We start from the raw sequence: 24,088 nt of genomic DNA, 5'->3' as shown, positions 1-24,088 counted from the left end.
CACTTCTCTAATTGGGTCAAGAAAAGATCAGCTACAGATTGACTAAGCAAGTAGGTGAGTCATGTATTGGGGGTAAAGGGATGGCTTTAAATGACCCTGAACTAGTTTCAGAGCTGAAGGCAATTAGGAGAGTGAGAGGATTTTCTTTCCATTCTACCCTGCTTCCCTCCCCCAGACCAAGAAGAAAAAACAACCCTGACCATATTATCTGAGCTATTACTAGGACAGAAATACAGAAACACTGCATCCAATGGGAAGCAAAGAAAGACACAGGGGCAGCTAGGTGGCACAGTGGATAGAGAACTGGCCCTGGAGTCAGGAGTATCTGAGTTCAAATCCGACCTCAGACACTTATTAATTACCTAGCTGTGTGGCCTTGGGCAAGCCACTTAACCCCATTGCCTGGCAAAAAATAAATAAAGACACACATAAAAAGAAACAAATAGCATCCAAAGGAAGCAGTTCAAGGAATGTGATCCCCAATAACTGAGAGTCAAGATGAGAGAAATAGATCCTGAGTATCCAGAGTGAAGACTATACAAAGAAAGAAAGGTCATTTATGCCTTTCTGTACCAGGAATTGAGAGCTCTCTTTGCAGCTATAGCCTACATGTGTGCCTCTCTATTATAAATCTTAGTTCATTTTTCTCATGGATATGGTTTATTGTTACAGGTATTTTTGAGGAAAGGGAAATATTTTGTACATACTATTTTTACTATACCTTCTTGGTAAATGTCTCTGCCAAGTTACTTGGATCCATTGACTGATTGTTAATGAGAAGTTCACTAGTGGGGGCTTCTGAACCATATACTATTAAGAGGAGACACCTATAGAGTTATCCCTGGAACAATGAGGGTAGTCACTCTTCTGGAGTCCCAACTTGCAAGTGCAAATCAAGGGAGTAGTCTAAAGGGTAAATTACATATTTACTCACATATATGCATATGTATTTCTTTCCCCCAATAGAATATGAACTCCTTAAAAGGATAATTCAATTCTTTGTATTTCTATCACCAGCACCTAACACAGTGTTTGGAATAGCTGGTATTTAGTAAATGTTTGTTGAATGATTAATGGCTTCTGAGACTCCTTTCAATTTCTAAATCTGTTATTCTATGGTCTGGTGATCTTTTATCCAATCCCCTTACCACCTTTGTTGTCTTCCTCTGGGCATGCCTAAGTTTGCCCAGGAAGTCTTCCCCTACTAATCTGACCTCACCTTGATTTTATCTTGACTTTATATCCTTTTGGCATTTCTGTTTTCAGTTTACAATCTATTATTTCACATTTCCTCATATGTTGCTTTTGTAGGGCTTTTTTAGTCTTTCTCAAGTGGTTATACCTTGTGTCCTTAATTAGATTATAAATTCTTTGAAAGTCCCATACAAACCTATTTTCATGTGATGGAGAATTCCTTGAGGGCAGACTTGAATCTACAATATCAATCCGGAAAAGATAGTTTTCTGGTATCTGAAAAAAAGTTGGTTTTTATTTTAGAGCATATGCTTCATTACAATCAGTCAATAAATATTGTTCATTCAACATTTAGGACCTGTGGGCCTGTGGAAAAAATTAAAAGAAGGAGATCCTTCTCCTGCCCTGGGGGAGCTGCCAGTCTGGTCAAAAAGAGAGTCCTTGCCCTTAGAGAGCTCCTAGTTTAACAGGAGACAAACTTAGTTCCCTCTAGGAAGTCTCAATATGTTGGGGAAGGAAAAATGCTACTAACCTCTCTCCCCTTCAAACTCTAGCTCAAAGTACAGTTATCTATCAATACTTCCACTCTTTATAACAAGGAACTGGTCCATGTACAAGAAAGGACTACAATGGATTTTTTTTGCCAGGCAAACGGGGTTAAGTGGCTTGCCCAAGGCCACACAGCTTGGTAATTATTAAGTGTCTGAGACTGGATTTGAACCCAGGTATTCCTGACTCCAGGGCCAGTGCTTTATCCACTGCACCACCTAGCTGCCCCACAATGGATGTGATTGATCAAATTTTCCATATGGAACAGCTCGGGGAAACTGATTCTGGGAGTACAGCTTTGTAATAGCAGTTACAATAGAGAGACTTTAGAACATGCATAATTTAATCTATAACTGATTCCAGTCTGCTAACCATGTGGGGAATGGCATTCTCCAAGTGGCTGTTCATCAAGAGGCCTTGGACATCTGGATCTGGCCCATGTTGTTGGTTGGATCACTTTCTCTGGTTTTGATTCCTTCACTGACAGCATCCTATAAGTGATAATGCCTCTTTTCCCCAGGCCAACATGTGGCCCAGGACTACAGATTGTAGTTCCTTGTCTGCCTTGGTATCTGTTCTTTTGTTTAGGGAGGAGATTAATCTGGAGGCTATGACCTTATAAATTTTGAAAGGTCAAAGGAGTGAGATGTCCAAGAGTCTAATCAGTGCCAGGATTTTCAGTCGACTCAGTATTGTCTCTAATAATTGACCTCTGAGATCTCAGTAGTAGCTAAATAAGTATTAATCCAATAGTCATATCACATCTAGATATGAACTTGAAATGCTGTCTAGAAACTATACTAAATCTGACACTAATCTCTCAAGAGACTGAGGTGATACAGGAACCAGTGTGTTGGGGATTATTTATATTCCTTGCTATATCATTAAAATGAATATCCCCCAACAAAAATGTGCATACCCTTTGACCCAGCAATACCACTACTGGGTCTATATCCTGAAGAGATGATGAAAAAAGGTAAAAATATCACTTGTACAAAAATATTTATAGCAGCCCTGTTTGTGGTGGCAAAGAATTGGAAATCAAGTAAATGTCCTTAAATTGGGGAATGGCTGAACAAACTATGATATATGTACATTATGGAACACTATTGTTCTATTAGAAACCAGGAGGATTTTGAAGAGCACGGGAGCTTGGAATGCAGCCAAGAATCTACTTTCCTGCAAAGCTGAGCCTTCTCTTCCAGGGAAAAAGATAGACATTTAACGAAATGGAAGAATTCCAAAAATTTCTGATGAAAAGACCAGAGCTAAACAGAAAATTTGGATATCAACCAGGAGGTTCAAGAGACACATGAAAAGGTAAAAAAAAAAGGGGGGGGCAGTAAAAGGAAAAAAATGCAATCCAGCAAGTTGAAACTGGCTATATCCCAGCATGGGGGGCGGGGTAGAGACTCTCATAAATCCTGAGAAATGTAACTCTAACAGAGAGAATATACCTAGCCAGAAATGATGGACATCCATGACCTATCCATGAGACTGATATCTAATGGGATGTAACTGGCTTTAACTCCACTGGGGGAAAGACTCTAATAATTCTCAGGAATTTGGACTCTATTCAACAGACTATACTGAACTAAAAGGGACAGACACTCAGAATTTTCTATGACTTAGATAGAATGATCTAAAAAAAAATACACTACCTCCCTAAAAAGGGGGACAGGAAAGAGATGGGAGGAGGGAGGGGACTGAATGGGACAAATCTCATTACACTAAGAGGTACAAAAAACCTATGGTAATAGAGGGGAAGAAGGGAGTAGAGGAGAAACACCTGAATCTTCTTCTCATCAGACTTGGCTTAAAGTCAACCTACACATACTCAGTTAACTTGTAAAACATCTAACCTTTCAAGAAGTAAAAGGGGAAAAGGGGAGGGGGGACAGAGAAAGGGAAGGGGAGTGGAGGAAATAAGGGGAAATAACAAAAGGAAGGGAAGGGAACAGGGAAAGGGGAAAGAAAGGGGAGGGTGTGATATAGGAGGGCAAACACACTGAAGGGGGTGGTATTCAAAAACAAAATACTGGGGAATATGGATAAAAGGGGGGAAAGGGGGAAAATACAAACAGAGGGAAGATAGCACAGAGGGCAATAAAGAATTAGTAATCATAACCTTGAATGTGAATGGGATGAACTCTCCCTTAAAACGTAAGCAAATAGCAGAGTGGATTAAAAACCAGAATCCTACAATATGCTGCTTACAAGAAACTCATTTGAAGAAGAGAGATACATATAGAGTAAAGGTAAAAGGTTGGAACAAAATATATTTTGCTTCAGCTAAAGTAAAAAAAGCAGGGGTAGCAATCCTTATCTCAGACAAAGCAGCAGCAAAAATAGATAGCATTAAAAGAGATAAGGAAGGAAACTTTATCCTCCTAAAAGGTACCATAGACAATAAAGTCATTTCAATATTGAATATATATGCACCCAGTGGGACAGCACCCAAATTCTTAGAGGAGAAGCTGAAAGAATTACAGGAAGACATAGACAGCAAAACTCTACTAGTAGGAGACCTCAACCTCCTGCTATCAGATCTAGATAAATAAAATCATAAAACAAACAAGAAAAAAATTAGGGAGGTAAATAGATTGTTAGAAAAATTAGATATGGTAGACCTATGGAGGAAACTGAATGGGGATAGGAAGGAATATACCTTTTTCTCTGCAGTACATGGAACTTATACAAAAATGACCATGTACTAGGGCATAAAAACCTAATGATCAACTGCAGAAAGGCAGAAATAGTGAATACATCTTTCTCAGATCACAATGCAATAGAAGTCATATGCAATACTGGGCCAAGGAGATATAGACCCAGAGCAAATTGGAAACTGAATAACCTCATCTTAAAAAATGAGTGGACCAAAAAACAAATTATAGAAAGAATTAACCATTTTATCCTAGATAATGATAATAATGAAACAACATACCAAAACCTATGGGATTCATTCAAAGCAACTCTCAGGGGATATATTATAGCTCTAAATGCTTATATGAATAAATTGGAGAAAGAGGGAATCAATGAACTAAACATGCAACTAAAAAAATTAGAGAAAGAACAAATCAAAAATCCCCAATCAAATACCAAATTAGAAATTTTAAAAATCAAAGGAGAAATTAAGAAAATTGAAAGCAAAAAGACTATTGAATTAATAAATAAAACCAAAAGTTGGTACTATGAAAAAAACCAATAAAATTGATAAACCTCTGGTCAATTTGATTAAAAAAAAGAAAGAAGAAAACCAAATCGCTAGTATTATAAATGAAAAAGGTGAACTCACCACCAATGAGGAGGAAATTAAAGTAATAATTTGAAATTATTTTGCCCAACTTTATGCCAATAAATTTGATAATCTAAGTGAAATGGATGAATATTTACAAAAATATAAGTTGCCCAGGTTAAATGAAGAAGAGATTAAATACCTGAACAACCCTATCTCAGAAAAAGAAATTCAACAAGCCATTAGTGAACTCCCTAAAAAAAAATCTCCAGGGCCTGATGGATTCACAAGTGAATTCTACCAAACATTTAAGGAACAATTGGTTCCAATCCTATATAAACTCTTTGGAAAAATAGGGAAAGATGGAACTCTGCCTAACTCTTTCTATGAAACCAATATGGTATTGCTACCTAAACCAGGAAGAGTTAAAACAGAGAAAGAAAATTATAGACCTATTTCCCTGATGAATATAGATGCAAAAATCCTAAATAAAATCTTAGCAAAATGACTACAACAAGTCATCACTAGGATAATACATTATGATCAAGTAGGATTTATTCCAGGAATGCAGGGTTGGTTCAATATTAGGAAAACTGTTAGTATACTCAATTATATCAATAACAAACCTATCAGAAACCATATGATCATATCAATAGATGCTGAAAAAGCTTTTGACAAAATACAGCATCCATTCCTATTAAAAACACTAGGGAGTGTAGGAATAAATGGACTGTTCCTTAAAATAATTAGCAGTATCTATCTGAAACCATCAACAAGCATTATACTCAATGGGGAGAGGCTAGAGGCATTCCCAATAAGATCAGGGGTTAAACAAGAGTGCCCATTATCACCACTACTATTCAATATTGTATTAGAAATGTTAGTATCAGCAATTAGAGAAGAAAAAGGAATTAGAATTGGGAAGGAAGAGACAAAACTCTCACTATTTGAAGATGACATGATGGTCTACCTAGAGAATCCCAAGAAATCATCTAAAAACCTACTGGAAACAATAGCAATTTTAGCAAAGTTTCAGGTTATAAAATAAACCCCCATAAATCCTCAACTTTCCTATATATGACTAGCAAGAAACAGCAGGAAGAGCTAGAAAGAGAAATTCCATTCAAAGTAACCTCAGATGGTGTAAAATACTTGGGAGTCTATTTGCCAAGACAGACTCACAATCTTTTTGAAAACAATTATAAAACACTTCTCACACAAATTAAATCAGATTTAAATAACTGGGCAAATATCAACTGCTCATGGATAGGGAGAGCTAATATAATAAAAATGACAATTCTACCAAAACTAAACTATCTGTTTAGTACCCTACCAATCAAAATTCAAAAAAATACTTTAATAAGCTAGAAAAAATTGTAAGTAAATTCATATGGAGAAATAAAAAGTCAAGAATTGCCAGGAGCTTAATGAAAAAAAAAATGCAAACGAAGGTGGCTTAGCACTACCCGATCTAAAATTATATTATAAAGCATCAGTTATCAAAACTGTTTGGTATTGGCTAAGAAATAGAGTGGTGGACCAGTGGAATAGACTAGGTGTAAAAGCAGGAGAGGATTATAGTAATCTGCTGTTTGATAAACCCAAAGAGTCAGGCCACCAGGATAAAAACTCCCTTTTTGATAAAACCTGCTGGGATAATTGGAAGTTAGTATGGAAGAAACTTAGATTATACCAACACCTCACACCCTTTACCAAGATAAGATCCAAATGGTTACAGGACATAGATATAAAAAAACAATACTATAAGCAAATTAGAAGATCAAGAGTAGTCTACCTGTCAGATCTATGGAAAGGGGAGCAGTTTATGACTAAGGAAGAGTTGGAGAAAATCACCAAAAACCAATTAGATGATTTTGATTACATTAAATTAAAAAGCTTTTCCACAGATATAACCAATGTAACCAAGATCAAGAGATGTGTTAAATTAGGAAACAAACTTTACAACTAATGATTCTGACAAAGAACGCATTTCTAAAATATACAGAGAAGTGAGTCATATTTCTAAAACAAAAAGCCATTCCCTAATTGACAAATAGTCAAAGGTTATGCAAAGGCATATGAGGACATTAAAGCAATCCATAGCCATATGAAAAATTGCTCTAAGTTATTATTAGAGAAATGCAAATTAAAGCTTCTCTGAGGTACCACCTCACACCTCTCAGATTGGCCAATATGACCAGGAAGGATAATAATCATTGTTGGAAGGGTTGTGGGAAATCTGGGACACTACTACACTGTTGGTGGATCTGTGCACTCATCCAACCCCTCCAGAGAGCTATTTGGAACTATGCCCAAAGGGCAACAAAAATGTGCATACCCTTTGACCCAGCAATACCACTATTGGGTCTATACCCTGAAGAGATGAGGAAAAAGGGTAAAAACATTATGTGTACAAAAATATTTATAGCAGCCCTGTTTGTGGTGGCAAAGAATTGGAAATCCAGTAAATGTCCTTCAATTGGGGAATGGTTTAGCAAACTGTGGTATATGTATGTCATGGAACACTATTGTTCTATTAGAAACCAAGAGGGACGGGATTTCAAGGAAACCTGGAGGGATTTGCATGAACTGATGCTGAGTGAGATGAGGCAGAACCAGAAAAACACTGTACACCCTAACAGCAACATGGGAGTGATGTTCAACCTTGAAGGACTTGCTCATTCCATCAGTGCAACAATTGGGGACAATTTTTGGCTGTCTGCAAAGGAGAGTACCATCTGTATCCAGATAAGGAGCTGTGCAGTATGGACAAAGTACAAGGACTATTCCCTTTAATTCGGAAAAACAAAAACCCAGATGTCTTATGGTTTGATCTGGTTACCTCTGAAAATTCTGTTCTCTTTAAGGATATGATTTCTCTCTCATCACACCCAATTTGGATCGAGGTACAACATGGAAACAAAGTAAAGACTGACGGAGTGCTATCTGTGGGGTGGGGGTGGGGGGAGGGAAGGAAGATTGGGGGAAAACTGTAAAACTCAAATAATATCTTTAATAAAAATTTAAAAAAAAAAAGAAATCCAGAGAGATGGGAATTCAGGGAAGCCTGGAGGGATTTGCATGAACTGATGCTGAGTGAGATGAACTGAACCAGAAAAACACTGTATACCCTAACAGCAACATGGAGGTGATGTTCAACCTTGATGGACTCGATCATTCCATCAGTGCAACAATCAGGGACAATTTTGGGCTGTCTGCAAAGGAGAATGCCATCTCTATCCAGATAAGATGTGGAGTTTGAACAAAGTTCAAGGACTATTCCCTTTAATTTAGAAAAAAATAAATATCTTATTGTCTGATCTTGTTACCTCTTAGACTTCTTGTCTCTTCTTTAAGGATATGATCTCTCTGTCATCACACTCAATTTGGATCAAGGTACAACATGGAAACAAAGTAAAGACTGACAGATTGCTTTCCGTGGGGGGGTGAGAGGAGGGAACTAAGATGGGGGAATTGTAAAACTCAAATGACATCTTTAATAAAAATAAATTTAAAAAAAATGAATATCCCTTGAAAAATCTAATTGGTGAAGGCTGCTAGGTAGCAAAGTGGATAGATATAGAAGTCCTACCTCTCTTTGCAGTTCGCGCCGACCATGGGGATCTCCTGGGACAGCTGGCACAAAGCGGCGCAAGACCGGGGGCAAGCGCAAGCCCTACCACAAGAAGCGCAAGTATGGGCTGGGCCGTCCGCCCGCCAACGCCAAGGTCGGCCCCCGCCTCATCCACACCGTGCGAGTCCGAGGAGCCAACAAGAAGTACCGGGCGCTGAGGCTGGACGTGGGCAACTTCTCCTGGGGCTCCGAGTTCTGTACCCGAAAAACAAGGATTATCGATGTAGTCTACAATGCGTCCAACAATGAGCTGGTCAGGACCAAGACGCTGGTGAAGAATTGCATTGTGCTCATCGATAGCACCCCATACCTCCAGGTATGAGGCCCACTGTGCCCTGCCACTGGGTCGGAAGAAGGGAGCAAAGCTGACTCCTGAGGAGGAGGAGGAGGAGGAGGAAATTTTAAATAAAAAGCGCTCAAAGAAGATCCAGAAGAAATACGAGGAGAGGAAGAAGAATGCCAAGACCAGCTCACTTCTAGAGGAACAGTTCCAGCAGGGCAAGCTCCTTGCCTGCATAGCATCGAGGCCAGGCCAGTGTGGCCCAGCAGATGGCTACGTGCTCCAGGGCAAAGAGCTTGAATTCTACGTAAGGAAGATCAAAGCCTGAAAGGGCAAATAAGCTCTTGGACATTTCACTAAATAAATCCCCAGATTTGATTGTTAAATATATATATATATACCCTAGAATCAGGAGGAACCGAGTTCACATTCAGCTTCAGACACTTGAGCAAGCTGTGTGATCCTGGACAAGTCACAACTCCATTACCTCAAAAAAATGTTAACTGGTTAAATGTATCTGTGGCACTATTATGGCAGCCAACTATAAAAGGAATACTAGAGGTGGAGATTTGACTCAATAACATTAGCAAAGAGACATCCAAACCCAAAAGGGATACTCCTAGGATATAGATATAGTAGGCTGATATTGAGCCAGAGCATATGCAACTTGTCCATGGAAAGGACATGTTAATCTTTTGATTTTAAATCCAGTCATCATTCTCTCTGACTTCCTGTCTAAGACGCTCCCCTAATATGGATTATCTTCCACTGTTAGAATATGAGCACCTTGATGATGGAAATTTTCTTGGTTGTCCCTATGGCACCCTCCATACTATCTGAATCATAATAAGCATTTAATGCCTGCTTTTTCTCATGCTCTCTTTGGAAACTAAGCACCCCCCCCCCCAAATAACCATGTAAGGTTTGTTTGGGTTTTTTGTTTTTGTTGGGAGGGGGTGAGAGATTCATTTAGAATTCAGAGGCACAAGGAATTACTGGGGAAATTATTAACTCCATAACAAGAATTTGGAGAGACAGCATGATATGGTGTGTAGAAAGCTGGTCTGACAGTAAGATTTGGGTTCAAATCCCTGTTTCTGTCATGTTCTGGCTATGTCTCTCCATGTTGATTAACCTCTCAGTAACAAAACAAATCCCCCAAAAATGGAAGTTGCAAAATAGTAGATGATATTCAATAGTGGGGGAGTTCCTCACCAAGAATTCCCCAAACAGATGAAATCACAGGTCTAGTCCCCCTAAAGAAAACCCAAACATACAAATCCAATTTATCAAGGAAATAAAGGTATTAACACTATAAACAAGCAAATCTATTTTTAAAAATTTCACTTGTATGGTATACATAAACATAGTAACATAGTTTTTAAATAGAGAATGGGCAAATTAGTACCAGTCATGGTACAATTGAAAAAGAACTTGCTTCAGAAAAGAACTTCAGTTAGAAGACCCACACTTAACTAAGTAGGTACAGGGAAAAAAGAACCATCCTAAAGAAAGGAGGATCTGAGTTCAAATGTGACCTTAAACACTTAAGCTATATGACTCAGGACAAGTCACTTAAGCTTGTTTGCTTCGGTTTCCTCATCTGTAAAATGAGCTGGAGAAGGAAATGGAAAACCACTCCAGTATCTTTGTCAAAAAAAAACTCAAATGGGGTCACAAAGTCAGACGTGACTGAAACAACTAGACAACAAAAACAAATCATCATCCACAAGAACAAATGATTGTAATACTTCCCCAGTTGTAAACAAATGCACTCAAATTATAATCCTTAGACACTCTTTAAAACCACACTCTAGGTCCTGCTTGGAAGCCTGGAAGAGCTAAGGAATCTATAGGATATATGTATGTGTTTATATACTTCACATCTATAACCTATATATTTATCTATGTACATATATGTGTGTGTCTGTGTGTGTGTGTATGTGTGTTTTTTGAGGCAATCAGTGACTAGCTCAGGATCACATAGCTACTAAGTATCTGAGACCAGATTTGATCTCAGGTCCTTCTGACTCCATGTCAGTACTTTATTTTATGTTTGTGTGTGTGTGTGTGTGTGTGTGTGTGTGTGTGTGTGTGTGTGTGTGTGTAAATAAATGAGTATAACCAAGGTTCAGAGACAGATGCAAGATATATTTCAAAAGGAGTAATCTTCAAGACTTAGTGACAGGATAAAGGGGATAAAGGAGAAAGATGAGTCAAAGAGGACTCTAGTGTTTTAAGCTTCAGTATTGAAAAAATGGAACTATATTAATTGAAACTGGGGGAAGGGAAGCAGGGGGAAAAGAGAATTTCATTTAATTTTGGAGAAGTGGAGTTTAAAGTGACATCCAGATATCCAAGTGAGAACTTTTAAGGCAGACTGTTGAAAATACTTGGCTTAGAGGGTGGCTAGCTGGCGTCTAGGTGGCATAGTGGATAAAGCACCAGCCTTGGAGTCAGGAGTACCTGGGTTCAAATCCGGTCTCAGACACTTAATAATTACCTAGCTGTGTGGCCTTGGACAAGCCACTTAACCCCATTTGCCTTGCAAAAAAAAAAAAACTTAAAAAAAATACTTGGCTTAGGCTGATGGGATGGGAAGTGTGCATTCCCCAAGCATGATAGCTAAGACAGTTTAACTATACTGAGGAAAAGGTAGGAGAAAACTGATTTAGGATGAAAGGTTTGCCACAAGAAATGGGTCAAAATAATAATCTATAGGCAGAGCTTCAAAGAATAGCTGCATGTCAGCATTAGTGACAAGAAGTCATTGGTGCCTAACTGTAGGAAAAAATTTTAAAAGCTATGAAGTTAGATAAAGCTGATTTTTTTTCCCTTGTAAACATAGTCCATGTGATCTCATAGACTTCAACATTGGCATCCATCTCCACACCCTTTGAAATAATCATCACTACAGGGCAGCTAGGTGGTGCAGTGGATAAAGCACCAGCCCTGGAGTCAGAAGTACCTGGGTTCAAATCCAGTCTCAGACACTTAATAATGACCTAGCTGTGTGGCCTTGGGCAAGCCACTTAACCCCATTTGCCTTGCAAAAAAACCTAAATATATATATATATAAAGTTGAAATAATCTTCACTAAACTGTATTCAGTGTAATACCCTATAATGAGGCATGTTACCCACAGATGTAGAATAAAACATGCATTCTTAAATACAACCAATATGAAAATCTATTATGCTAGATTATGTATATTTCTTAGAAAGGTTTTCTTTTTCTTTTTTTGGAGAGAGTTGTAAAGAAAAAGGGAACTAATGGGTTTGCAAAAAAAATTGAATGAAAAATATGAAGGAGGATCACTGAAGCATTTTTTAAATGCATAGAAGAGAAAAGAAGGAAAACAAAGGATATCTGGGCAAGCAGAATAGCTTTGAAAGTTACATTTTGAACTTACATATTTAAAAGGAAAAACAAGCTATATACATATATATATATATATATATACACACACACATATATATATATATATATATATATATATATAATAGAGACTGGGGTTTCATATACAATTTTTTTCCTTTCTTTTTGTATATTGAAACACATATGAAATACAAAGGAATTTTTAAGGGGAAAAAAGGGAAGTTTCCCTTGTATATCTCCCTTCAAGATTGGGCTTTTTGAGGCTTTCAATGTGATAACCTAATATGATAAGTGTCTCTATGCTAATAGATTAAAATTAAATGAAATACTTCATCCCAGACCTCCCTCCTACAACTTTCTGGTGAAACTACGCCTACCTTTATCTAACTGAGATCAGGGACTATCATTTTATACCATCAAAAGAGATGACCGAAGTGTGGTAAGTCCCTAAAGGAGATACATTCCTTCAGTAAGAGTTTTATGACGTGTTTTACAACATACTATATAAGCAATTTCCCTATTTCTTTTAGAATGTGCCCTGGAGGTCATGGTCAAAGGTAGGGCTTTCCATACTAAATAGATTTTCTTTGAGGCATTCAGAGAAAATTCACTTCTCCCTAATCAGCAATGAAGTCCTCATCTCACAGGTCCATAGAATGTTGAAACTAGAAAGGATCTTAAAGGCCATTTAATTTAAACCCCTCATTTTACAAAGGAGGAAAATGAGATCCATAGAGGTTAAGTAACTTGCTCTAGGTCATAAAATGAGCTGAGTTAAGACCAGTATCCAGGTCTTACAATTGTCAGGGTTGTGCTCTTTTCCCTAGAATGTACAACACTCCACAGAGGAGGGCAGGGATGAGTTGTGGAATTCACATTAAAAAAAAAAAATTGAGGCGTCTGTCCAATAGGATTTCTATTTTTCTGGAAATGAGAAACAATAGAGATTTCCAGACTATAAAATGTAAGTAATAAATAGATTTGCAAATGTTCCTGTCATATATGTCATTCAATTCATTCAACAAACATTTATTGTATATAGTGTGTAAAGCAACTTGTCTAGTATAACAGAGATAAAAGCCCACCTCAGAATGATGTGTAAAAGGAAAGATACAAAGACGGACAATTATAATACGTGTCATTTCATGAGAAGTGCTCATTTTTACTTTGGTCATTTGTTTAGGGACAGTTCATCTGGAATCTTCCTCTATCAATACAAACCAGAAACTGTTTTATGTATTTTTTCCAGCTTCTGATCTTAAATGCCCATGGTACTGAAGGGTTAAGTTGACTTACCTAGAATCTCACAGTCAGCAAGAATAGAAGCTAAGCCTCCTACCTAAGGCTAACTCTCTATCTAATAAGACAAGCTTCCTTTCTGAGAAAAGTGCATTCGAATTCTGTGAAACCAAGTTCTAAGCTGGTTCTCGGGGAAAAGGTCATTATTGACTTAGGAAACAGGGAAGGCTGCTTCACAGAAGAGGAAAAGTCTTGAGTAGAGCATTTAAGAATGAATGGGCATTCAACCAGTGAAGAAAGGTAGAGAGAAAATTCTAGGAATAGAAAACAGCACAAGAAAGAAAGAAGAGGCCAGAGAAAATGGTGTGTCCTGGACACAAAAAAGTAGTTTAGTTTGCCTGGAGTGTGGCATTCATGAAGGAGAGAAATATAAGATAAAACAGAGAGGCACCAAATTGTGGAGGATTTTGAATGCCAGGTAAAAGTATGAATCTTATTTGGTAGGCTAGTGCTGGTAGTTGAAGACTTGGTCACCAAGAGAGTACTGGTTGGTTGTTGTCCTTCATTCTTAAAGAAAACCAAAATAACATCACTATGTTGGGGCCAAAGGTCTAGTGTGTCTAACTGGCTGATCAGATGAATATGAGTTTGGAAGACTCTTCCACTAGTCAGGCACAAATGGTCTTTAAAAACATTTTGAATGGAGAGGTCCCTAAATTTCGCATCTCATCAAGAGAGTATATATATAGAGAGAAAGACAAGGACAAACCCTTGATGAACATTCATATTAAGTGATCAGGACAAAGATGAAGAATCATTGTAGGAGATGAAGAAGATGTTAGAAAGATAGAAGGGGAAACAAGAAAGAATAATATCTCTGGGGGCAGCTAAGTTGCATAGTGGATAGAGCACCAGCCCTAGAATCAAGAGGAGCAGAATTCAAATGCGGCCTCAGATACTTAATAATTACCTAGTTGTGTGACCTTGGGCAAGTCACTTAATCCCATTGCCTTGCCAAAAAAAAAAAAAATAGAATAATATCTCTGAAGCCAGGGAAGGAGAGAATACCTTTTAGAAAGGACTGCCTTACTACTGGGCCTATGTCCCAATGAGAACAAAGATAAAAAGGTTCCATATATGCAAAAATATTGAAAGCAGCATTTTTTTTTTTTTGTAGTGGCAAAGAGAAATGATTATAAATTATAGTCATATGAATACAATGACAAATAGGAAGAATTCAGAGAAACCTGAGAAGACTTTTGTGAGTGGCAATCTACATCATGACAACAATAATGTAAAGAAAAACCATACTGAAAAATGTCTGAACTTTGATGAAAGCATATGGTTTTAGAAGTGGTTGGCATAGTGATAACAGCTGAAGCTTTGAGAAAGAGTCACTATAGGAGAAAATATATGGAGAGAAAATCAAGCAGAGATCTTGAGGAATATAATTTTTTTTTGTTTTTTGCAAGGCAATGGGGTTAAGTGGCTTGCCCAAGGCCACACAGCTAGGTAATGATTAAATGTCTGAGGCCACATTTGAATTCAGGACCTCCTGACTCCAGGGCCAGTGCTCTATTCACTGTGCCATCACTGCCCCTGGAATACCATTTTTTTTTTCAGAGATATCACTCTCTCCATTTGGTTTTAATAGGTTCTAAGATGAAGCATATCTCTTAATCTATTGACAAAGTAGTGGACTAGATGGGAATTGAAACATTGTCAGTCAATGTATTGGCTTATTTTGTTTAACTTTTTTGTTTTGCGGCGGGTAGGTGGCGCAGTGGATAAAACACCGGCCCTGGAGTCAGAAGTACCTGGGTTCAAATCTGGTCTCAGACACTTAATCATTACCTAGCTGTGTGGCCTTTGAGCAAGCCACTTTAACTCCATTTGCCTTGCAAAAACCTAAAAAAAAACCAAAAACCACTTTTGTTTCAAAGAAGAGTTATGTGGGGTCAAGAGAAATCTTTTTTGTTGTTTTTTGCAAAACAAGTGGGGTTAAATGACTTGCCCAAGGTCACACAGCTAGGTAATAATTAAGTGACTGAGGCTGGATTTGAACTCAGGGCCAGTGCTCTAACCACTTAACTACCTAGCTGCCCAAAATCTTGACAGTGATACAATCAGATCTGATCATTTTAAGCAGTAGAATGACTCACATCCACATCCAGTCATCCACATTCTCTTATCTTGGCACCCTTCCTGTAACCTATAATACACTTTTGTAAAGCCCAGCTAGCTAAGGTTTACAAGTGCCGTTTGTACTAGAAGTCACAGAGCAAAGTATACAACAGCTTGTCAACCATGCAACAGATGCCCAAAAGATATTGGTGGAATTGATTTGAATGACTTGTCTCCCTGGTGACCTTGGCACTAGATTCCATACTTGTGGTCTTCAAAATAGAGGCATTTTTCTAGCCAAAGGGCTGTATGATCAACCAACAGCCAGGTCACATTTCACTCTCCTGGTACTTATCTCCAACAAAACCACATTTATTCTCATTACTGCCCTCTTTCTTCTTCCATTTCTTCTAAGCCTGGTTTTGCCTTCGGGCAAATATTAACCTAAACTAGTTGCTGCTACCCACAGCAGCTGCACCATTGGGAACATTTGTTCTATTATACTCCTGCCTACCAGGTCACCTCCTGCTCATGGTACAATGGCCATCTGTTGGAGGACAGGTTTTATAATTAAGGATGGTGACCCATAAGCAAGAGTCCAACCATTGTCTTTTCATATTGAATGATACAGAGCATGATGAACAGGCATGGATGGATTTTGATCTAGCTCAGAATAGAGAAGGTAGGCAGGATGATCTGGATTCAAATTCCACGTCAGAAATGCAATAGCTGTGTGACCCTAGGCAAAGCATTTAGTCTCTTTATCCTTGGTATCCTTATCTATAAATTGAGGCTATGAAATTAAAAGGCCTTCCATCTTTTAAATCTCATCATTCTATCATAACTTTTCATTTTCTCTTCCCTTACCAAACCCACACATCTTTCAAACTTCTCTGATATTGTCCAGAACATCACCATCCTTCTAGCCACCTAGGTTCTCCAAACCTGAGAATCATCTTTGACCCCTCACCTTCCCTTGCCCCCTCACTTTCCCATGCCCCACATTCATATATTCCATTGGTTTGCCAAATCTTGCCAGTTCCAGTTCCATGTCTCTCACATCTGTTCCCTTCTCTCTACACATAAAGCTGCTACCCTAATTCAGGATCTCAAACTTCTCAACTGGACTTTTATTAATCAGTCAGTAAACATTTATTAAACCCCAGCTAAACACTGGGAATATAAAGAAAAGTTAAAGACAATCCTTGCCCTCAAGGAACTCGTAGCCTAATGTAGGAGACATGTGAGCAACTCCATAAACCAAATACAAGATAAATAGGAAATAATCATTGGAGAGAAGAATTAAGGGAATGGGGAAAAGGTTTCATGTAGAAGGCAGGATTGTAACTGGGACTTGAATACAGCCAAGGAAGGTAGGGGTGAGGAGGGACCATTAGGCATGGGGACAATCAGTGAAAAATGCCCTGAATTGGGCAATGGAGAGTCTTGTAGGAGGAATGGCAAGAAGCTAGTCACTATATAGCAGAGTACTATGTAGTTGTCTGGGGCGGTGTAAGGTATTTGTTATTGTTCAGTCAATTCAATTGAGTCTGACTATTCATGACCCCATATTTCTTGAAAAGATACTGGAGTGATTCACCATTTCCTTCTCCAGCTCATTTTACAGATGAGGAAACTGAGGCAAACAGGGTGAAGTGTCTTGTCCAGGGTCACACAGCTATTATCTGAAGCAAAATTTGATCTCAGGAAGATGAATCTTCCTGGCTTTAGGCACAGTGCTCTAGGTACTCCACCATCTAGCAGCCCCAGTGTAATTTATAAAAGAACCCATGAGATAGGGAGGGGACAGGTTGTCATAGAGCAGATTTTATATTGATCTTGGAGGTGATAGGGAGCTGAGTGGAGGATGATTGGAAGCTTGTGGCACAGATACCAACTACAAGATATTTCAAAAGTCCAGCTGTGAGGCATTGAAGCCTGAACCAGGTGCTGGCAGCCCAAAGGAGAGAAGGGGGCATGTGTAAGAGATATGAGGAAAGCAAAATTGACAACCCTGGGCAACAGACTGCAAGATGGGAGGTGAGAATAACAAGCCTCAGGGACTGGAGGTAGGTAACTAAATCTCATTTTGTCACACTTAAATATTTGAAAAGTGCTATGAATGTGATCTCCTTCGGTCCTTTATTTCTCTCTAGTCTTTACTTTCCAGTTTAGACTCATTCTACTATACCAAAGAAATCTTTTCATCCTGGAAGTTCATTCCATCCCTGGACCTCTCACAGTGAAAGCACCTTTATCTCCCATAATCCCTTGGTTCCTCCCAGACCCAGCTTTTTAGGCAGATGCCAGGCCAGTCAGACTTTTGTCCCTCTCCTTCATGCTCTCTGGACTTTCTCATTCATGCTCCTTTTCCATGCATCTTCATTGTGTTATCTTGTCACGTTAGAAAGTAAAGTGATTGAGGACAAGGATTCTTTTTTTTTCTGCTTGAGTATGTATTCCTAGTGCAAACCTAGTTTCTACCATCTGCAAATCATCTATCTCATGGTCCTCTTCTGAGGACAGCACATTGTCACATATAAATGTGTACTATTGGGAGGAAGGCAAGGGGGAATGAGGGAATCTTCGCTCTCATCAGAGGTGGCTAGGAGAGGAAACAACATATATACTCAATGGGGTATAGACATCTGGAGTAAGAAGGGGGGGCATGGGGCAGCTAGGTGGCGTAGTGGATAAAGCACCAGCCTTGGAGTCAGGAGTACCTGGGTTCAAATCCGGTCTCAGACATTTAATAATTATCTAGCTGTGTGGCCTTGGGCAAGCCACTTAACCCCATTGCCTTACAAAAAAAAGGGGGGGGGGCGACAGGGGGAAGGGGGGGGAATGTGAGTGATGGAGAAGAGGATGGACCATGGGGGGAAAGTGGTCAGATATAACACATTTTCTTTTTTACTTCTTGCAAGTGGCTAGGATTGGATGGCCTGTCCCGGACCATAGGGCCAGGTGGATGCTAGGCCTAAGGGGTGGTATGGGGGCTCAGGGCCTCTTGGCCCCAGGGTCAGGGATCTGTCTGCTGTGCCACTCAGCTACCCTACAGCAGAGTCAGAGTGAAAGGAGAGAGAAAATATAGTACATGGTAGTGGAGAAATACGAAAGGAGGGAGTTGCAATCAGCAATGTCAATGGTGGAAAAATATGAAAGTAACTTTTGCCATGGACTTATCATAAAGAATGTGATCCACCCATGACAGAGTTGGTGTTGGAACAAAGACTCAAGCACTTTTTTTATTATTATTTGGGGGGGGGGGTGCACGGCAAATGGGGCTCGGTGGCCTGCCTGGGGCCACATAGCAGAGTGATCACTGGGTCTCTGAGGCTGGATTTGGACCCGGGTGCTCCTTGCTCAAGGGCCAATGCTCTGTCCACCACCCAGCCACCCCTACTATTATTACTATTTTATTTTATGTCTTTTTTTTCATTGTTTGGTTTTCGCAGGGTAGTGGGGTTGGGGTGGCTTGCATGTCACACGGCTGGGTGATTGTTGGGTGTACAGGGCCAGATATGGGCTCAAGTGCTCCTGGCTCCAGGGGCTGGTGCTCTGTCCATTGCGCCACCTGGTGAAATTATTACTATTATTTTTTTTAATTTTAATTTTTTTCTTTCCCCTTTACTTTATCACTCAAGTGAGTCTATATTTTTGGGGGGAGGGGGTATTTTGTTTACTCTTAAATAAGAATATTTTATTAATGTATAAAAACATTATTTGTACAAAATTAGAATAAATAAATATTAAATATAAAAAATTAAAATTAAAAAAGAGAAAAATTTTAAAAAATAAAAAATAAAAATAAAGGTGTACTATTTTTATTATGAGGGACACAGGTCAATGAGAGCAGCAGATAGAGCAGTGGCTCAGGAGGACCTGAGTTCAATCTCAGATGCTTAATGCTTACTTAACTGTGTGACCCTGGACAAGTCACTTAATCCCATTGCCTTGCAAAAACAAAACAAAGAGAAAGTGGGTGGGAAATCAAGATGAGGACCTTGAACTTTTGAGGGAGATTGGCAGAACCTCAGCTCTCAGGAGATTTTTTTAAAGGTCAAGGAAGTTCTTTATCTCAGATGACAAAATGCACTCTTGCCTCTGGAGATGGAACTTGCATCTCAAAGTTTCCTCTAACAAGGGGCTGTATGGGGGCTGCTAGGTGGCACAGTGGATAAAGTACCAACCCTGAAGTCAGGAGTGCCTGAGTTCAAATCCGACCTCAGACACTTAATAATTACCTAGCTGTGTGACCTTGGGCAAGCTAATTCACTCCATTTGCCTTACAAAAATCTAAAAAATAAAAAATAAAAAAAAAAATAAGAGGCTGTGATCCTTGGTTTCTAAGTCCCTCAACTTCTAGTCCACATAGGGCTACTGGAGCAGAGTCATCTACTGGCTCTGGAAGTAAAGGGGCCCCACAGGCAGGTGCAAGTCCTGAACACATCATTGGGTTGGGGGAAGGAAGGGGAACCCAGTTCTTGCCAAAAAGATAAATATTGTTCTAACCTTAAATCCCTTCCTGGCTACCCAATGCTCCCATTGAGGCTGGCAGCAGGAAGGCATGAGACCAGGTGGGTTTACGCAGCTAAGTAGCTTTTTTCCTGCCCAGAAGTTTGCATTTCTCTGATCCAGGAGTTTCCTCTCCTTTCTCTATCTCCATGGCCCTTGCTCTCTAGGCCTGCAAGACAAAGATTCCCACCTCTCCACATTCATAATGTTTCTTGGGAACATAGGATTAGGTTATTCATTCTTTTTTCATGCACAGTAACATTGAATTGGCTTATAGAGGCCATCTCATGGCACATACTCAGTTGCCATTCTTGGTTCTAGTTGACCATATGGGTTTGGGGATCTGCTGGTCATATATATAACTTAGGGCTAAAGATAAAAGAAGATAAAAAAGTTCTGTTTTTGACTGCCGGGAGTATTCATGACTCTGTGGATGTACAAATTTGATCGCTCTTTCGGTCTCTTTCTTTCTAGTTATGAATTCTGCCAAGACTGTTTTAAGCTGCTTCCTGAAAAGGAATTCAGAGAAAGAGAAGATTTGTCCTATCTCTACCCCTCCTTCCAGACTCTATGCAGCCATGATCATATGGTAAAGTACATTGTGTGTGTGTGTGTGTGTGTGTGTGTGTGTGTGTGTGTGTGTGTGTGCAGGCAAGTCTGAGCTTGGTTTATAATGGAGATTTTGTGATTTCTCTTTCTTGATTTTAAATGAACAAATGGTATCCAAATGGCAACACTTTGAAGCAACAACTTTTGGACAAAATTGTCATCAACAAGAGGGCACTTTCTGGCTATTTTACCAGAAAAGATATACTAGGAGTCGTCTAAATAATACAGAGCCAAGATGAAATATAAAATACTCGACTATCAGTCCTATAAACTATTTTGAATTCTTATGAAATTGTAAGCCTAATTATAAGTTGTTACTGATTCTTGTTTAAGTCATTCCACTAATACATGTAATTGAGTCTTTTATGGTTAATTTTTTAATAGAGAGAAATAAACTACCTCTCCCAGATTTGATTTGTATTGACAGTGAGAGTACCTTTTAATTCCCTCTTTTTGAGGAAATCCTAAATGGGATACAATATCTAAGATATATAAGTAAAATTGTCCCCAGTCCTGGAATGAGAATTTAATGAGTTGCAGAGTATGAGAAACAGTATCCTAACTTGAGAGAGTCTAAATTCTATTCAAACACAACTTGAGACAATTTAAACCAAAAGGACAGTGAGTGGGAATAGTGCCCTATCTCCTCAGAATCCCGCATCTATGGACCAGCAGTAGTTCCTCAAGATTAGAAATCTTTTATGGATGTTGTTTATTTTTCTTTCTCAATCATTTCTCAATATAGTCACCTCCATACTCAATGGAGGGCAACAAAGAAAAGCAGCTCAGTAAAACCTGACACAATGACTATAACCAATTTGATAGCCACAATCTCTTGAAATCTCTCACTGGGGGAGGGGAATGAACCTCTTATTTTCATCAGAATTAGCTCAAAGAGAAAATAAAATACTCCCCTACTTGGGTATAGAAAGCTATCTTAACCTTCAAAAATATAAGCAGGGAAGGGGATAAGAGAAAGGGGGGAGGGAGTAAGGGTGATGAAAGGGAGGGCATATTGGAGGAGGGGAGGGGGGGTCAGAAGCACAAACTTTTTTTAAACTTTATTTTTTTCACATTACCACAATAGTTGTGTGGAAAAGTAAACAAAATCCCCCCCCCAAAATAGAGAAACTTCAAGAAAAATAAAGTGAGAGAAAAAAGTGCTTCAATCTATATTCAGATACAATCAGCACTTTGGGAAGGATAGCATTCTTTATCATAAGTCCATCAGAGAAATTGCTTCAATATTTTTTTCCCCATAGTTGTTATTGCTAGCTGTATTTCCCTCTATCCTATCTCTCCCTTCCCTCATTTATTCTATTCTTTCTACTTTTATCCTATCCCTCCTCAAAAGTGTGTTATAGCTGACTATCCTCTCCCACTATCTTCCCTTTCTTTTGTCACCTACACCCTCTCCCTCTCCCTCTTCCATCCCTTTTCTCTCCTATTTTCCTCTAGGGTAAAACAGATTTCTATACACACTTGAGTATGTATGTAATTTCATCCCTGAGCCTCTTCCAATGAGAGGTAAAGCTCACTCATTCCCTCTCACCTTCTCCTCTTCTACTCCATTGCAAAAGCTTTTTCTTGCCTCTTTTATATGAAATATCTTAATACATTCTACCTCTCCTTTCCCTTTCTCCCAGTGCATTCCTTTCTCACTCATTAACTCCATCTTTATATTATACCTTCATATTCAACTTCCTCCTCTGCCTTGTATATATATATATATATATATATATATATATATATATATATATATATATATTCCTTCTAACTGCCTTAATAAATGAGAAGGTTCATATGAATTATCACTATCATCCTCCCATGCAGGAATACAGTAGTTCAACATCATTAAATCCCTTATAATTTGCCCTTCCCTTCCGCCCTCCCTTCTACCTTCACCTGAGTCCTGTACTTGAAGATCAAATTTACTGTTCAGCTCTGGTTGTTTCAACATATCCATCTTCTCCCCTGAAAGAGTTTTTTTAGCTCCATATTTGAATGGTTTCTTTCTGGCTGCTTGCAATATTTTCTCTTTGACTTGGAAGTCCTGGAATTTGGCTATATTATTCCTGGGAATTTTTGTTTTGGGATCTCTTTAAGGAGGTGATTGGTGGATTCCCTCAATTTCTATTTTATCTCTGCTTCTAGGTTATCAGGGCAATTTTCCTGGAGAATTTCTTGAAAAATGAAGTCTAAGCTCTTTTCCTGGCAATGACTTTGATAGCCTAATATTTTTAAATTAACTCTTCTGGATCTGTTTTCCAAGTCAGTTGCTTTTCCAATAAGACATTTTACATTTTCGTCTAGTTTTTCATTCTTTTGGTTTTGTTTTATTGATTCTGGATTTCTCACAAAGCCATCTGGTTCCCTGAATGCCATTCTACATTTGAAGGAATTATTCAGAGACCTTTTGTATCTCCTTTTCCATCTGGCCAATTCTGTTTTTTAAGGCATTCTTCTCCTCATTGACCTTTTGGGTTGCTTTTTCCATTCAACCTAAACTGGTTTTTAAGGTGTTATTTTCTTCATTATTTTTTGTAATTCCTTCACCAAACTGATGACTCGATTTTCATGATTTTCCTGCATTGCTCTCATTTCTCTTCTGTTTTTCCTCTACCTCCTTTACTTGATTTTCAAAATTTTTTTTGAGCTCTTCCATATCCTTAGACCAATACACATTTTTCTTCGAAGCTTTGAATACAAAAAGTTTGACTTCGTTATCTTTTGAGTGTGTATTTTGATCCTCTATGGGATCAAAGAAATTTCCTAGGGTCAGATTTTTTTTCCTTCTGTTGTTTGCTCATTTTCCCAGTCTATGACTTGATTTTAACTATTTGTTAAGGTAGGGCTCTGCTTCCAAGATGAAGGACATATTGTCCCAAGTTTTTGAGGGTTTTTGTACCTGTGTTTAGGGACATGCCCCAGGGACTTCAATTCCTTAAAGGTTTTATGAGAGGCTCTGATTGCTCTCCTAGCCTATGCTCTGGTCTGTGGATGACCACAAGCACTCCCCTTGCCCTAGAACTGTGAAAAGGGTCCCTGTTCCACAATGGCAATAAAGCTCCTTTTCCTGAAACTGGGACCCAGACTGCAGCCTGGATTTGAGCACAGGCAAAATCACAGAATCTTGTCTCAGTTATAGATAGCAGAGAGACCTCTGAATCTCCCTGAACCCCTTACCATCCATGGGTTGAGCTCTCTGGAAACAGTTGCCTGGTGGCTCCCTAGGACTACTCCTGGTCCTGGTCCCTGGGTTTAGTCTACACTGAGGCCTAAGCTGTTCTGGGCCCGGTGCTCACTCTAGTGCGGCAGAGTTTTCCTGCTG

The 24,088-nt window shown here is 38.9% G+C and overlaps 1 long non-coding RNA gene and 1 pseudogene across 3 annotated transcripts in view; one reads left to right on the top strand and one right to left on the bottom strand.

Moving 5' to 3' along the window:
- Positions 1-24,088, bottom strand: part of LOC141523671 (uncharacterized) — a 126,631-nt gene that overhangs the window by 87,744 nt on the left and 14,799 nt on the right. The window lies entirely within an intron of this gene.
- Positions 8,595-9,232, top strand: LOC141489644 (small ribosomal subunit protein eS8 pseudogene; annotated as a pseudogene).

This window comes from Macrotis lagotis, chromosome 5 (genome assembly GCF_037893015.1).
Source record: "Macrotis lagotis isolate mMagLag1 chromosome 5, bilby.v1.9.chrom.fasta, whole genome shotgun sequence".
NCBI lineage: Eukaryota > Metazoa > Chordata > Mammalia > Peramelemorphia > Peramelidae > Macrotis > Macrotis lagotis.
Note: the sequence above shows the minus strand (reverse complement) of the source record. Positions and strands in the feature narration are given on the sequence as shown.